Genomic DNA, 14,425 nt, shown 5'->3' on the forward strand with positions numbered 1-14,425 from the left:
CTGTACACCTTGGGGCAGAGGGAGAGAGGGGATACCTGTATGCTGCTGTGACATGTGGCAAGGGTTACAAATGCCACGAGAGCATGTCATTGTCCATACGCAAACATCATTGCATCATTGCACTTTATAATAGATGCAATTGTATATAAAGAGATGGCAGCAGAATTGGCAGAGCCAGAAATAGAGTCTGGAGAGTCCATGTTTCTCATAAGCCTTGTTTTTGTGCTGGCCAGCCAACCACACCACTTCCTTCCCTTGGGAAATAGCTGTTGGTGGCAGAAGTCTGAAGAGTTTCTGTATGTGCTTACAGTTATCATCTACATCCTTCACATCTTATTCAAACTTCTAAAATGTGCCTGATATTGATCAGATGTCAGCATCTCCAAGGTGTTTGTCAGTCTTAACAACTTCTTATCCCCAGTTTATAGCCCTCTACCTTAATTCATTACATGGAATGATGTCTGCAGCAACCTTTTATAGAAACCCTAGCTACTTCCTCCCACTTCAATCCAGGTGCACCTTGAGGTTGAGGTTGCAATGTGCCTAAGGCTACCTGTGCCCGAGTTCTCACTTTGAGGGGTCAGTCAGGTTCCCAGGTCCTCACCACTTCTCCCTTCCTCTGTTGGCACGTGGGAGCTGGGCCCAGGTGAGACAGGTCAGCTTAGGTGATATGGACCACAGGACAGGAAATCTGAAATCTCCCTTGTCCCACCATGCACCTGATCAGGAAACTGCAAATGGGGTCAAAGTGGTGGGGCTCTGACATCAGCCTGATGTAAAAACCGTGCCCTTTCCCTGACATGCCCTTTTGGTGCTCAGGATCCTGGGTCACAGTGCCTATTGCCTGGCTGACTTTTCAGACTGTGCTTCCCCTGCTTTGCTAACGCTTGCCTTCTTCTCTGTCTTGCATTTGTTTTAACAACACTGATGCAACTTGCACTTCTCCATGTGAGGACAAGCCACACATCTGAAGAGAAAATTGCTCCCTACAGATTTGCTTGCAGAGCCAGAAAAACAGTCCTTTGCAGAAGGGATTTTTCAACACTCAGTGTGCCTATGCCAAAATGCCTCAGCAGATTCCCTTGACTTCACTTCTCCACTGAACTAATTGCTCTGCTGGAGTCTGTTCCTGTTGTTCTCAGGGACGCAATGGCATAAATTGGATAATGGAAGCCATAGAAGTAGCAAATGTCCTGTTTTTTTCACCTGCTCTTCCTGCCCTAGAAAGGATGTGGGTTGATCTTGAGAGGAAAGACATCAGATCAGTTCTGTTTCTTTCTTTTTCTAAAATCAGCTGCTAAGTGAAATAAAAAATTGTGCACAGGAATACTAACAGGTCTTTGTTTTCCCCCCTCACTAAGAGCCAGCAGCTGCTTAGTATTTCACAGAGGAAGATAGGCAATGTGATGATTGTGGCCACTCACATGCACTGAATTGTTTTGTTGTATTGTTCTCAACCAAATTTCTTAGTGCTCTAATTTCTTAGTGAGACATGAAAAAATCCCAAAGAATATAAAAATTATTAAATTCCTAGGAAGAAAAAAAAAATTCAAGTAAACAAATTGTGAGTTAAATTTTTACCATGAAGTAGCTTTGCTGACAAGAGAATTAGATCAAAATGAGCTTGGCAAGCAGGACGTTATGTTAACTGTGCAAACTTTTTCTATGCTGATATATATCTCTTAATAGTAAGGTAGGATCTTTTTTTCCACATTTCATGGAGAAACTGATTTACAGGTTGAGAAGAAGATGAGTTCTTTAAAATTGTACAAGATTTAAACAAAATCTTTTGGTATTCTACATCAGGTTTTCTGTTTACATAGAACTATCTCCAACTCTTCTTTATCTTCTAGAGATTTTTTATTTCACCAGATTTACTTCATTGTTTCCTTCTTCAAAACAGATCTTTTCTCCCCAGCCTCCTAGATTGTTTAGAAAGAGACATAATTAAAGATGGGGAAAGGGAAGTGAGAGGTTTTGATGTCAAATACTGAGTTATGCTTTGGTTTTTCTAGCTTATAATTTTCTTGAGACCCCTCATACTGTAGCTAGCATCTCTTGAACAGCAATTTGTCAATCTTTGTATGTCATAGCTTCACCTCCACAATGAGAAAAAGGCCTGTTTCTACAGATGTCCAAATAGAACCTCTTCCAGAATCAAATGGTTAGTGCCCTGAATTGTCATAGAGCAAATGCACAGTCTCTAAATAATTACAGAATGTATGTAGATTCACTGGGAAACAAGAAATGAAGGAAAATGAAAAAGATCTCATCCTTGTTTGCTTTTTGCTTTTGCTCCATTTTTGTGCTCCATCCTAGTCGTGTAAGTCAGTCATAAAAGTGCATCCTCTCTGCTCCCATGCCAACCTACTCATGATGTGGTTGTATTCATTCAGCACTCAGGAAATAGGTACCTAAGTCATTTGGATCCAAGGTGTATCACACACACCATACTCAGGTCTACTTCTATCTTTGAATCAGAAAGACTGAAGTTTTTTCTGTCCCATAACTCTTTTACCCACTCTCTGAGTTGCTGGAGCTAGCATAGCCTGGAGAACAAAGACAAAAAGGAAGATTTGCTGCAATGTTCACAAACAAAAGAAAAGCTGATATTAGTGTAAATTCTGAACAGTACACTTGCAGGAGATTAGGCAATTGCTGACTTCCTTGGAAATGTTTCTCTGGTTCTGATTCACAAATGTCCCACAGAAAATGAAATGCAGTCTAATTGTCCAAAGAGCTGGGCGGAAAGTGTGGCTCCTGGTTGGTTTATGCTGAGCTGTTTGGTTGGTTTATGGAAAGCTGTTTGCAAGGATATATACTGAAGATGTTTCCAGTAATGCTGCTGCCCTCTCATCTATGAAAGAATTGCAGAGAACCAGGCCTCAGTGGAACTCTCTTACAGAATCCTAATTAATGCACTGGCCAAGCCTCTTTCTAGGCTCTGCTTGTAAATTCTCTATTACAAAACCAGGGGTGCACAGCAGGCAATATATTTTGAGAGGAGTATTGTTCTACTACCAGGACCATATCATTGCTTCTGGTCAGCTTCTGGGCTCATGTTTTACAGTACTAGCTGAAGGATGCCAGAATAGGGCAATACTGCCTATCATTTCACATTACGTCAAAACCAAACCCATGGATATGAAAAAGGTCTGTGAACTCTGTGAACTAGTTTTTATAGATGTACCATACACAGATCTCCAAAAGGTCAAGAGAGGGGAGCAGAGGAGGCTGTTTACTTTGGCTCTGTCTGAATGGTATTTTTTCTTAGGAAATCTCTTATCCAACAACTTTGTCTGTGACCACAAAGGTTATTGTGAGTATTGTATGTTTGTATTAAGGTAATGAATAGAGCTGCCCCAGTATGTGTGTAAAGTGCTCATCACTCATGCTCTCTACTCTAAAATGCTTCTGTGTGATTGCAGACAAGATGAAGAAATGATTGATCCACTTCTAGGGAAATGTTGGCTAAATAAGAGAAAAAAAGCCAAGCATACACAAACAAAGTGCTCAGGGAAATGGCTTTGTTCATATTCAAATCCATATTTTACTATAATTCTGGCGACTGTGACCTATCAACTAAAGTGGGATAGTTCCTTTCCTTGGTAAAAGTGATACCAGAAAATTGAATTACCTTCTTCTTCCTACTTTTTTGAAAAAAATGATCACTTTTCCTATAACACATTTCAGGCATGCATAACATTCCTACCCAGTTATGCCTATCAATAACCTTTCACATATTTAGGATGGACCATTGTGCCCTTCTAAATTTCATTCTAAGTGATGATCTTACAAGCAGAAGTTCTTATGTGTTCTGGTGTATTCTGATATCAACATGTGGGATAAGGAGGTATTACCTGAAACCAACAAATACAACTTTTCTGAATTTACTTACCAAGCTTTTTGCTCACCTAACACCTTTCTGTGGCCTTAGGTTGCGAGTCTTGGGCTGTTTCATGCTACTCACTTGGCTGTTTGCATTGTGGCTGAATCCTGCTGGGAGTTCTGAAACAAAGAGAGATAGAGATGGAGACAGGAGGAGTAGCTGCCTCTGCTGGCTGAACTATGATGTCAGATTAGGACAATTCCAAGAGAAAGAATAAAGCACTGGTGGGATTCTGCAAAGGTCCAAGGCCATAGACCAGACAACCACAAGTCCTCTACCAAGAGAACTTTTCTTCACCTCTTCTGGCTGAGACCATAATATCCCAGCACCAGAGAAGGCAAGTTCTTTGGAAATACAGAGAACGTGAATGCTTGGAGAATTATATATTTTGGGACATAGTTGTTTTATCTGGAATTTTGAACACATATGCCATATCTAATGCCTTTGATATCTTTATTTGATCCTAATCTGATGCAGTTGTATCCTTTCCTGGCAGGGAAACTATTCACCACCCCAAAGGACAAGATAGATTGTTGTTGTGTGAAGTCAAGAGCATAACTTGGTGTTTCTCTTCATTCACAGTCTTAGGACTTTTTCTTTGTCCTTACTATGTGCTTTAGTCTCCATGTACAATTATTCCTGTTAAAGTGCAGTTTTTACTTTATAGGATTTTCTAATATGGATGGTAAAATGTATTTTCTGCAACAAAATTTAAGTCCATAATGGAAGGGTTAGGTTTTATACATCTAAAAAACCAAAGCCTGAATCCCTAATGATTCATCCACTGTTGTACACACTTCCAAATTAGAAGTGGAAACATGAAATATAGGGTGTAATTAGGTGATGACTAATGGAGACTAATTATTATGCTGCTACAAGATGAAAAGACATTTTTAATATCATCTTATTTTCAGATTGACTTTACACGCTTACACCTTGTCAGCTGAAGTTTGCCATGGAACAAAGTACTCATTGAAAATCAGTAGAAAGGTCTACTTAAGGTACTGAGGTGCTTATTTCTAAGAAAATTTGATGGGAGCAGAGAAATAACCATTAATAAATCAAATTCAATGAATGTCTTCAAGCACTAAGGTTAAAATAACAGAAAGCTCTATTTATGAACTTGCAGATAACCAGAAGCAAGTGTAGAGAGGAGTTAACCACTTTTATTCACCTCAAAAGGTTTAAAATGAGGTCCTAACAATTGTTACTTAAATGTCAGTGGTATTTACTAATTTGATTAAAACTTATATGAGAAGTGATTTCATAAATATGTGCACATTCTTCTGTGGCTGACATTTCACAAGGGGGCCAGGAACAGGCAATGGTTTGGAGGGATGTAATTTCTTTCCTATTGTTTAAAGGAGTAAAATCTGCAGGACTGGTTGAGACTTTGAGGGGGGAGCAAGCCCTGGTGCTTTCAGCAGAGCGTGGGGATGGCATTTGAACTGCTATACATTCTGCTTCTAAAGGCATGCTACTGTCACACTTCAAACAGGTGGAGGGAGCTCATGCAGCACACAAACCTTGGGATTTGCACTGCTGTTTCCTCTAGCTTTTCATAGGAACAAGATTTACTTCTCGGTGTGGTCAGATCAATGAAACCTCAACACCACTGTGCAGTACCTACCTAAGAAGTAAGGCAATTTTGAGGAGGTACTACCCACAGGATATGCAAAACAGAAGTTATAGGAGGTCAGGCACATTGGCAGCAGCACCTTCTGAATGTTCACTGCAGAAGGTGCAGCCATGGAAAGAGTTAGGGAAAGTTCAGGAAAATTCCACAAAAATTACCTTTCTGAGTAATGAAAGGTAATTTAATTAATTCCTTTACCTCCTTTCTGAGGATATGAAATGAAGCAACAGAAAAGACAAAGAGGACTTCCAAGTAATGAGTACTGTAAAAATACACAGGAAATACAGGCTCATTGACAGACCAAACTGGTCAGCTCACTCATGTGTAATGTTTCTACTATTTTCACTTCACATGCTAGCTAAGATAATCACTTTGCACCTAGAATGAAATATGCTGTCTGAAGGCCAGTTTGAGCCTTTAATCCATGAGATTGGCTTTCTCTCAAAGCAGAATGAAATATTAACTAAAGAAACTGAAATTTTTTATGAAATTGAGTCATTTTCTAGACAGCCTTGCTGCCCCTAATCCCTGTGACAGGAGCAGACAAAATGCTTATGAATGCTGTAAGAGATTGTGTCTAGGTGATCAGAGAGCCAGGAAAACTTAATGAATAGCTTGTCTGAGCCAAGTGTAAAACAAGGGAGAGTTTTGATTAAAAGTCACCTGCACGTGCTCCTCTCCTCTTGCCTTTGATGTCTGGATGATATATGTTGCTGTATTTAAGGTGTCCGCCACGACAGGAGGTTTTTGAAAGGCTTCAGCAGAAGATATATGTCCCATAGATATCCATAGTGAAAAGCACAACAGATAAGTAGCCTGGTGTTTCTGGGACTCTACCACATTGAGGACATTTGTGTGGAATGGACAGCTCGGAGAAACTCTGTAAATAGACCCAGGAGATATATAGAGCCACTGAGTATGAGAGGATGATGTTAGGAAGCTGAAGCCTATATGGATTTGAAATTGGTCAAAGAGGTGAGGGGTAATATGAAAGGTTTCTGCAAGTATTTCAGCAATAAAATATCTAGAGAAAGCACAGGCCCACTGCTGAACATGGCAAGGAACCTGGAGGGAATAAATACAGAAGAAGCCAAGGCGGTAATGGTCTTTTCCACTTGGTCTTTGTTGAAAAAAAAATGCCTTCAGGAATCTGTGAAAACAGTGGGAGATCCCAGAGCAAGGAATATGTACCCTCGTTGGAGGGTCAGGTTAGGGAACCCTTACAGACCCTGGAAGAACCAAGTCATGGGATGCTCTGAAAACTGCTGAGGCAGCTGCTCAATGTAACTGCAAGGCCTTTCTCGCTTGTCTTGGAAAGACCATGATGATGGGAGTAATTCATGTGGAGTGAGAGAAAACAAACCTTACTTCTCAGGAAAGACACGAAAGAAAATCTGGGGAAATACAGGACAGTTAGACTCACCTAAATCACTATGAAAGTGATGGAGAAGATAATCCTGGAAACTATTTCCAGTTTCACGAAAGACCAGAAAGTGATTGTATGTAGTCAACATCAATTTACAAATAGGACCTCTTTTCTAAGTAACCTGACTGCCTTCTAAAATGAGGCTAGTTTGGTGTATGAAGGGAGAACAGTGGATCCTGTTTACCTTGTAAGGCCTTTGACACTTCTGTGAAAGCCTCATGGAGAAGCTGAGAAAGCACAGGCTGAGAAAGTTGACTGTGAAATGGACAGAAAGCTGGCTGAATTTTCAGCTTCCAATTACGCCCCTCAGCAATACAAAATGTAACCATGGGCCAGTCATTAGTGGAGGTGCTCAGCAGATAGTACTTGACTGATACTGCTTAACAGTTTCATTAGTGACATGTGAGACTGGGGAGTGTGGACCCTCTACAAGTTGGCACATGGTGAAAAACTGGGAGGAGTGGTTGATACACACCACATGGTTGTGCTGACATTCAGTGGATCTCGATGGAGCCCACTGGAGAAATTGACAGAGGGCAACCTCGTGAAATGGGGATATGCAAAGTCCTGCACCTGGTGAGGAAAAACTCTGTGCACCAATACAGACTGGAGGACAACCACCTGGAAAGTAACCAGCAGAGAAATATCTGGGTATCCTGGTGAATAAGGAGCTGAATGTGATCCAGCAGTGAGCCTTTGTAGCAAAGACAGCCAACATTAGACTGCATTAGAGAGAGCCTTGCCAACACTACTGGGCACTGGTGAGTCACATCTGGAGGACTGTGTCCAGTCCAGTGCAAGAGACATGAGACATACTGGAATGTGTCCAGTAAAGGCTATGAAGATGACTCTAATAGGAACACCTGATACAGAAGAAGAGGCTGAGAGAGCAGGGACTGGTCAGCTGTGGGAAGAGAAGCCTCATGGAAATTTATTAAGGTGTATAAATAATTGAAAAAATGTAGTAAAGAGCCAGGTTCTTATCACTGGTATCCAGTGAAAGGATTAGAGACAATGGACAGAAACTGAAAGACAAGACAATCCAATTAAATATAGGGAAAAACTATTTTTACTCTAAGGCTAATCAAGCACTGGAAGAGGTTGCCCAAAGAAGTTGTGGAGTCCTTATGCCTGAAGGTGCTGAAACCTGACTGGACACAGTCCTGAATTCACCCCGCTTTGAACAGGAGGGTTGCACTAGCTGACCTCCAAAAGCACCTTCAGCCATTGTATGACTTCATAAAGAGAGCTGGAAGCTGAACAAATAATACTTGACTGATTCTTTTTCCCATTAAAACCATGCAGCACCTTTGCATCTTCCACTGTTTTAAGAAAGAGATGAAAATAGTATTTCTTTAACCAGATGCAAGTGATCTTGATCCTGTGGGGAGTGGAGGGTGGGGTGTGTAGGGAGGCATCAGGAACTTCCCATTTTGTTCAATTAGCCTTTTTGCTGTCTACTTTAAATTCAATGGCCTTGACCCTGTCAAAGAACAGATCTTTTTTCTAAAATAGAAAAGGATTTTAAATATTTCAGGTCCTATAATCTGGTGATATACATAATGGAAATACTTTTATTCTATTATCAAGGTGGCTGCAAATAAGAGAACTCAGTAGGTTATTTCAGTCTTAAAAGGAATGTTAATTAGGTGCTTTGGAGCAGGGGAGCACTTTCAAAGCTGATGGTTTCTCACTACGACCCCTTGCTTAGAGGTGTGAACCAGTTTCAGCTTTAGAAGTGTTAGAACTTATGAACACTATAAAACCCAACATTTCAGGTGTAGAATAAAGTCTAGATGTATTGCCTATGATCTCTCTGTACTTTCTAAAAGTCCTTTTTGGAAAATGAGCCTTGCTGCACATAACATAAGTCATACTCGATGAATACCAGTACAAGAAAATATAGAGAATTTTTCATTTCATTAACTAGTTTCTCAGCTGCCTAGTCTTCAGTAGATGATTTCTATTAAGTCAGTTGATGAATATTAGAATAATTCCAGAACTTTAAAAAACTGAGAAGACACACCTGGCAATGAAACTTTGTAAAATTAAAAATGGTTAAAATTATGAGCTGTTATTTTTAAATCTGCCTACTCCCACTCCAGCAATGTAGATCTACTGCCAAAAGATAAGGATTAAAATGTTAGATGTCTAAAAAATACATGATTTACGAATCCCACTTAGAAGAAATAATGGACACATGTATTCCTTTAACCTCACCCAGACTCAGGCTCCATCTTTGGGACCTGCATTGACAAATATAATCAACACATACTTAATGTAGCAATGTCTTTCTAACCCTTTTCGCTGACTAGCTCTACCTAACTATATTCAAAGTGCAAAATTTTTCCCTAGAAAAATGCAGAAATTTCCAATATTTTATTAGGCTGGAGTTGATTGGCTTCCCCTGAGGCTAGCTGCAGTTTTGTACTGCCATATTATTTTAGAGAAACAGCAGAATAGATCCAGTTAAAATAACTGCTGACAGAAAAGACAGAATTTAAATTTTGATACTGTTCATCTTCCATGCAGTGACATTTTAGAGGTAAAGATCTCTGCAGAGAATATCTTCAGGATGGTGTAATAATTAAGAGAAACATATCCTTACATAAACCCTTCTTTTTTCATGAGAGATTAAAAGTGTTTCCTCATAATGCAGTCTTTGGAAAAAATAGAATATCTGTACATTTAATTCTCATTTAACACTGCACTAAGACATGGAAAGAGAGGCTTTAAAGGTGAAAAATACTTGCAAAATATTGTGTTAAGAGTGGAGGTGGATCACACTCACTAGGATATTTGCAGGAAAGAAAGACGTGTAATCCAAATACAGACATTCTCTGCTTTGTTAGGACTGACTTGCCCATAGTGGAACCATCTTGAAGACAGCATCTTTCCCTGGGTCTGTTTTGGGGGGTCAGGATCTCTCCCAGGTGAGATCCCCCCTCATCCACCTGAGGCCACCAGGCAGCAGAAAAGGACTGGTGAGAGTCTTGTGTGGGGAATCTCTTAGAACTGAAATGGTCATCCTGACTACATGAATGTCCCATCCCTCAGAGAGCTGGGTGAGGGACTGATACAAACTGTCAGGGGGGAGAATGCAGAACAGTTCAATATAGTCAGAGCTTTCCTTTTGAAGACAGAAAGAAAGGAGGCGAGGGGAAAAGGTTGCCAAAAAATGTCAGATGTCCAGCTTGTAGTCCTACCAGGCTTCATGTTGTGAATTCAAGCCCTTAAATAAAAACATAAAATAAGGTAAGCCACCACCTTTTCTTCTTGCTGCTGCACAACCAGCTGGTGACATAGCTTCCTTCTCCCAAATATGTCCCAAAGTCATACAGATTCCAGATTTAATTAATCTCATTCTTGCTTGTAAATATTCCTGTAACAGCAGATCAGCACATCTGACTCTTAAAAAGAATCCACTTGAAAAGGTATTTTCCCATCATGTTTCTGAGGTTATCTCTAGCACTCCATCATCATTACAGTATCATGGAAGTGGCTCTGTTTTCTGCTCTACATTTTCCTCTTCCACTGCAGAGCAGGAGGATGTGGCCACCTCTGTGGCTTTGGGATTTTGTGCTCCTTCAGTTTATGGCTGCCCTGGAGTTGCTCAGCATGGCAGGGTTATCCAGACCTTGCACAGCAGTGGCTGATGCAATCTTCTTTCAAAATGAAGGGTTTGAAGCAGCTGCATATGAGGAAAAAGTACACTTCAAAAAGCCCCCATATAAGGCAGAAGTGCTGGATTGGTTTTATGAAGTACTGGAGTAGTACTGTCTTCCCAAGAAGGACCTATGACTCAAGACACTGGGTGAGCAGGCACAAATAATTCTGGTGCTTTATGAGCAGGGGTTCCCAGCTTTCTTGACATTGCACACTGCAGACACAGCTTGTCATTCCCCCTCAGTGGGGAGCTGCCTATCACGCCCTGGCCTCTCCAGCCCTGGCAGCATTCTCCACCACTGAAGTCAATGAAATTGCAGGCTTTCATCACCCCTGGGGGGGCTGGTCAGGTACAGAGTCAGCTGACAATGGGGCGCATTTCACACACACCCCTTGCACTGCTCTGCCTGCCGATCCAGGGAGGTGAATTGGCAGCATCTGTCAACCAAAACACTGCAAACAGAGAGACAGATGCAATTTGCAAATGATACAGAAAGGTTTTACAAGTGCCTTCATTTTACACATATCTATCCTGCTTTTACTGGAATCTGTCAGCTAAGTAGGGTATGGTGTGCAAGCACACCCTCTACCCCAAACAAAATGACCTCAACTTAAATGTTTTTTAGAAGTTAGCTCTTTCTGAACACTTTCAATAACAACAAATAATAAAAATTTACAAACTACATGTATCTATTTGTAAAGGGGAAAAAAAAAAGGTTGCTGCAAAATATTATTTGCAACTACTGAAAATTCCAGACTAAATTGTTTGGCAAGAGATTTGGCCATCAATGCACTCAAAGAAACAGGCTCTGCAATTATCACTCATCAACCACCACCTACCAGTTGGGAACTAGTTGGAAAGGGTTTAACATGAATATAAATGAGGTGGGAGGGATATGTGGGAATGAGATTGTGGGGCATATTTGGGGGATTTTTTTTGACTTCTTTCCAGACATATTTCAGTTTACATAAATATTTGAGGGTTGGATCAGACAGGATTTGCAGCACAATAGTATTAGGAATGCCTTTGCAAAAACTGTGATATGTTTTAAATTAGTCTCTGAGGAGGGGGAGGGCAAATGAGGTTCTCTCAATGTATACATTCAAGCACCATTTAATTATTACAGACCAGAATGATGGGCTTCCCTGCCAGTTTCTCCTCTTTTTCTTGGTCTCCCCTCCCTCTTTGTGATTTCATTAGAAAGTGAACTGCGTTTTTTAGATGACTGGCACTACCTAACATTCCTTGCAGAAAGAAAGATGCTTGCTGAAGACCAGGGCTAGGCAGTGCACATGAGATGTCATGTCACAAGCAGCCTCTTGCTGACCTCCTGATTTGGCCTCAGAGGGTTAAAGCTGCCTTTTGGTGCCTGGGTGTGCTTGCCTCACCTGGCAAGTGTCCCTAGAAGGGCAGGGGAACCAACCCTCAGCTCAGGCTGCTTCCCCAAGGAGCAGACTGGAGGCTCTCCCAGGCAGTCCTTCGTGGGCCAGAGGCCAGGGAGACCACCTGGCAATGAGAAGGCTTTTCTACACTTTCAAGTACCTAAATCTCCAAGTGGGCAAGAAGGTATTTGAGGAAATGCACTTGGGGTAGAAGGAGGTAGAGCAAGTTACTTGGAACAGAGCACTGCAAGGGCGAGACCTGCAAAGATACAGTCTTGAAAAAGCAAACTATTCATTTAAATCTTACTTTCTCTTACCTAACTCTGGGCCAGCTCTTCAGAAATCAGTAGATACATTCTGGATTTAGACAGGAGTAAGGGCAATGATCTGACCTTTAAAAAGTTTTAATCTGATTCTTTAAAAAGTTTTTCTGAGAGTTGTTCAGGTCAGATTTCCTCCAGCTCTATCGTGCCAGGATAAAACAGATTTTCAGATACCTCCTGTTGAATATGAAACACTTTTATTTAAAGCATCTTTTAAATAAGAGCATTTTCACTACATAAAAGAGAGGTGAAATGCAAGAGCCTGTTGCTGAGTAAAGCAGGAAAGGGCTTCACAGTGAGATTTGATTGTTTACATTCAATGAAAGGAAAAGTCTGATTTAGAGTGCTTAGATTTAATCTCAGTGCAGATTAAAATGGTTCTATTGTGTTCTGCTTCTGTTTAGAAAGGTGAACTGAGGCTTTCGTAGGACTGTACAATTGCAGTATACACATGAGATTTACATGAAGTCGTGTCAGACAGTCACACAAAAGTGCCAGCCTGAGGCTTTCTGGCTTAAGCTGTGCTAACATGGTCTTTCACATTTTGAATTTCTACCTGGTATTGTAAAAAACCTCTAAAATCTTGGTGGGTCTGTCTGGTCATTTCCTGAGTTTCCTGTTTCTCCTGCTTGCCTGCAAAAGTTGGTAGTGCTGTACTATGGCTGTAGTTTTGCTCTGGGGGGAATCTGCAGCAGGTTACTGTGAGCACACTCGGTACTCCTCCTCAGCAGAGCAATTAGGCAGCACTCCCAGCCTCCAGCAGAAATTGACTTCTCACTGAGAGCGGAGGTGCCTCGCCCTTGAGTTCAACCAGAAACACATGCTGAGCCAGTGCAACAGATTTAACTCAAAACCAGAAGGACTCAGGATCTGACTTCTAATGAAACTGAAATAAGCTTGGTTACTGTTCTTCCACTGCATTTTGTGCATATATATGACAAAAGAGGAGGCCTTAGGGCATGAAAGGGAGAGAGCTGTATCATTTAGCAAGCCAGTAAACCCAGCAGACTCCTGCGGCAGAGGCAACTTGTTAACACACACGTCCCCGATATCAGATCTCTGTTTACAGTAAATTGTCTACACTGAAGTTTGTTAGAGGAAGGACACGTTAACCCAGGGCAGCACCTTATGATTCCTTGCACTGTTGGAAACAATATCTGCTTTCTGAGATTCAAAGTGACAAGCTAGGAGTTTTTAAGTTCTGCCCCAGGAGTTTTTAAGTTCTGCCCCAGGTTCAGATGGCCCTCTGCCCCTCACAACAAGAATTTTAGGTCTCTTTTGACTTTAACAAGGAGTTTATCCCTTCACACCATGAGGATATCAGCGTCCAGAACCTTGTGAGAATTGAAATATCACAAAAATGCTTTAGAGATGAAAGCAAAATAAAGTAGTGTGCATCACCTGTGTGTAAATTGATAGATTAAAGGCAGTCAGATCCTATGGCAGAGGGGACAACCCCTGTGGAGACAGACAGACAGACCGACAAAGTGTTAAGAAGTGATCTTTCACACTTGTGATCAGCCAGCCTCCAATGACCAGAAGGTGTTTAACATACTGTGAAAAGATGATAGTATGCACTCAAGGCTTGGATTTTCTCTACAAAGCATTAACCTCTCTGTGGCTGCATCTCCTTGGCTGTCTCTGGTGCCAGACAGGTGAACCCTCTATGATGCCAAGAGCCAAAGTTCAACTTATTTCACACCAGCGGGTGCAGATCAGAGCAGGACTCTTTGAACATGTTTTGGGGCTTAAGGCTTTTTAATGCCTAGAATTCCTTATGTACATATGTATGTATTTATTTGTTTGTTTGTTTTTCATGGAAGACAGCACCGTGAATTCTTCAGTGCCATTATGGTTTTGTCTAGAGCACACAGACAAAACCAGCTGCTTCAGAGAGGACTAGGGCTGTCCTTGGAGCCTTGGATACGATGCTTCTTAGGGACCAACAGATCTTTCCTCAATGGTGAAAAAGAAAAGAGAAAGGAAACTGTTGTCTTTTTCCTGACATTTCAGGTATATTTCCCCCCCTCAAAATAACCTTTAAAAGAAGGAAGGATGACAGGAAACAGTGCAATTCAAAATTATCAGATTTTATGTGTTTG

This window comes from Molothrus ater, chromosome Z, assembly GCF_012460135.2.
Source record: "Molothrus ater isolate BHLD 08-10-18 breed brown headed cowbird chromosome Z, BPBGC_Mater_1.1, whole genome shotgun sequence".
Classification (NCBI taxonomy): Eukaryota; Metazoa; Chordata; class Aves; order Passeriformes; family Icteridae; genus Molothrus; species Molothrus ater.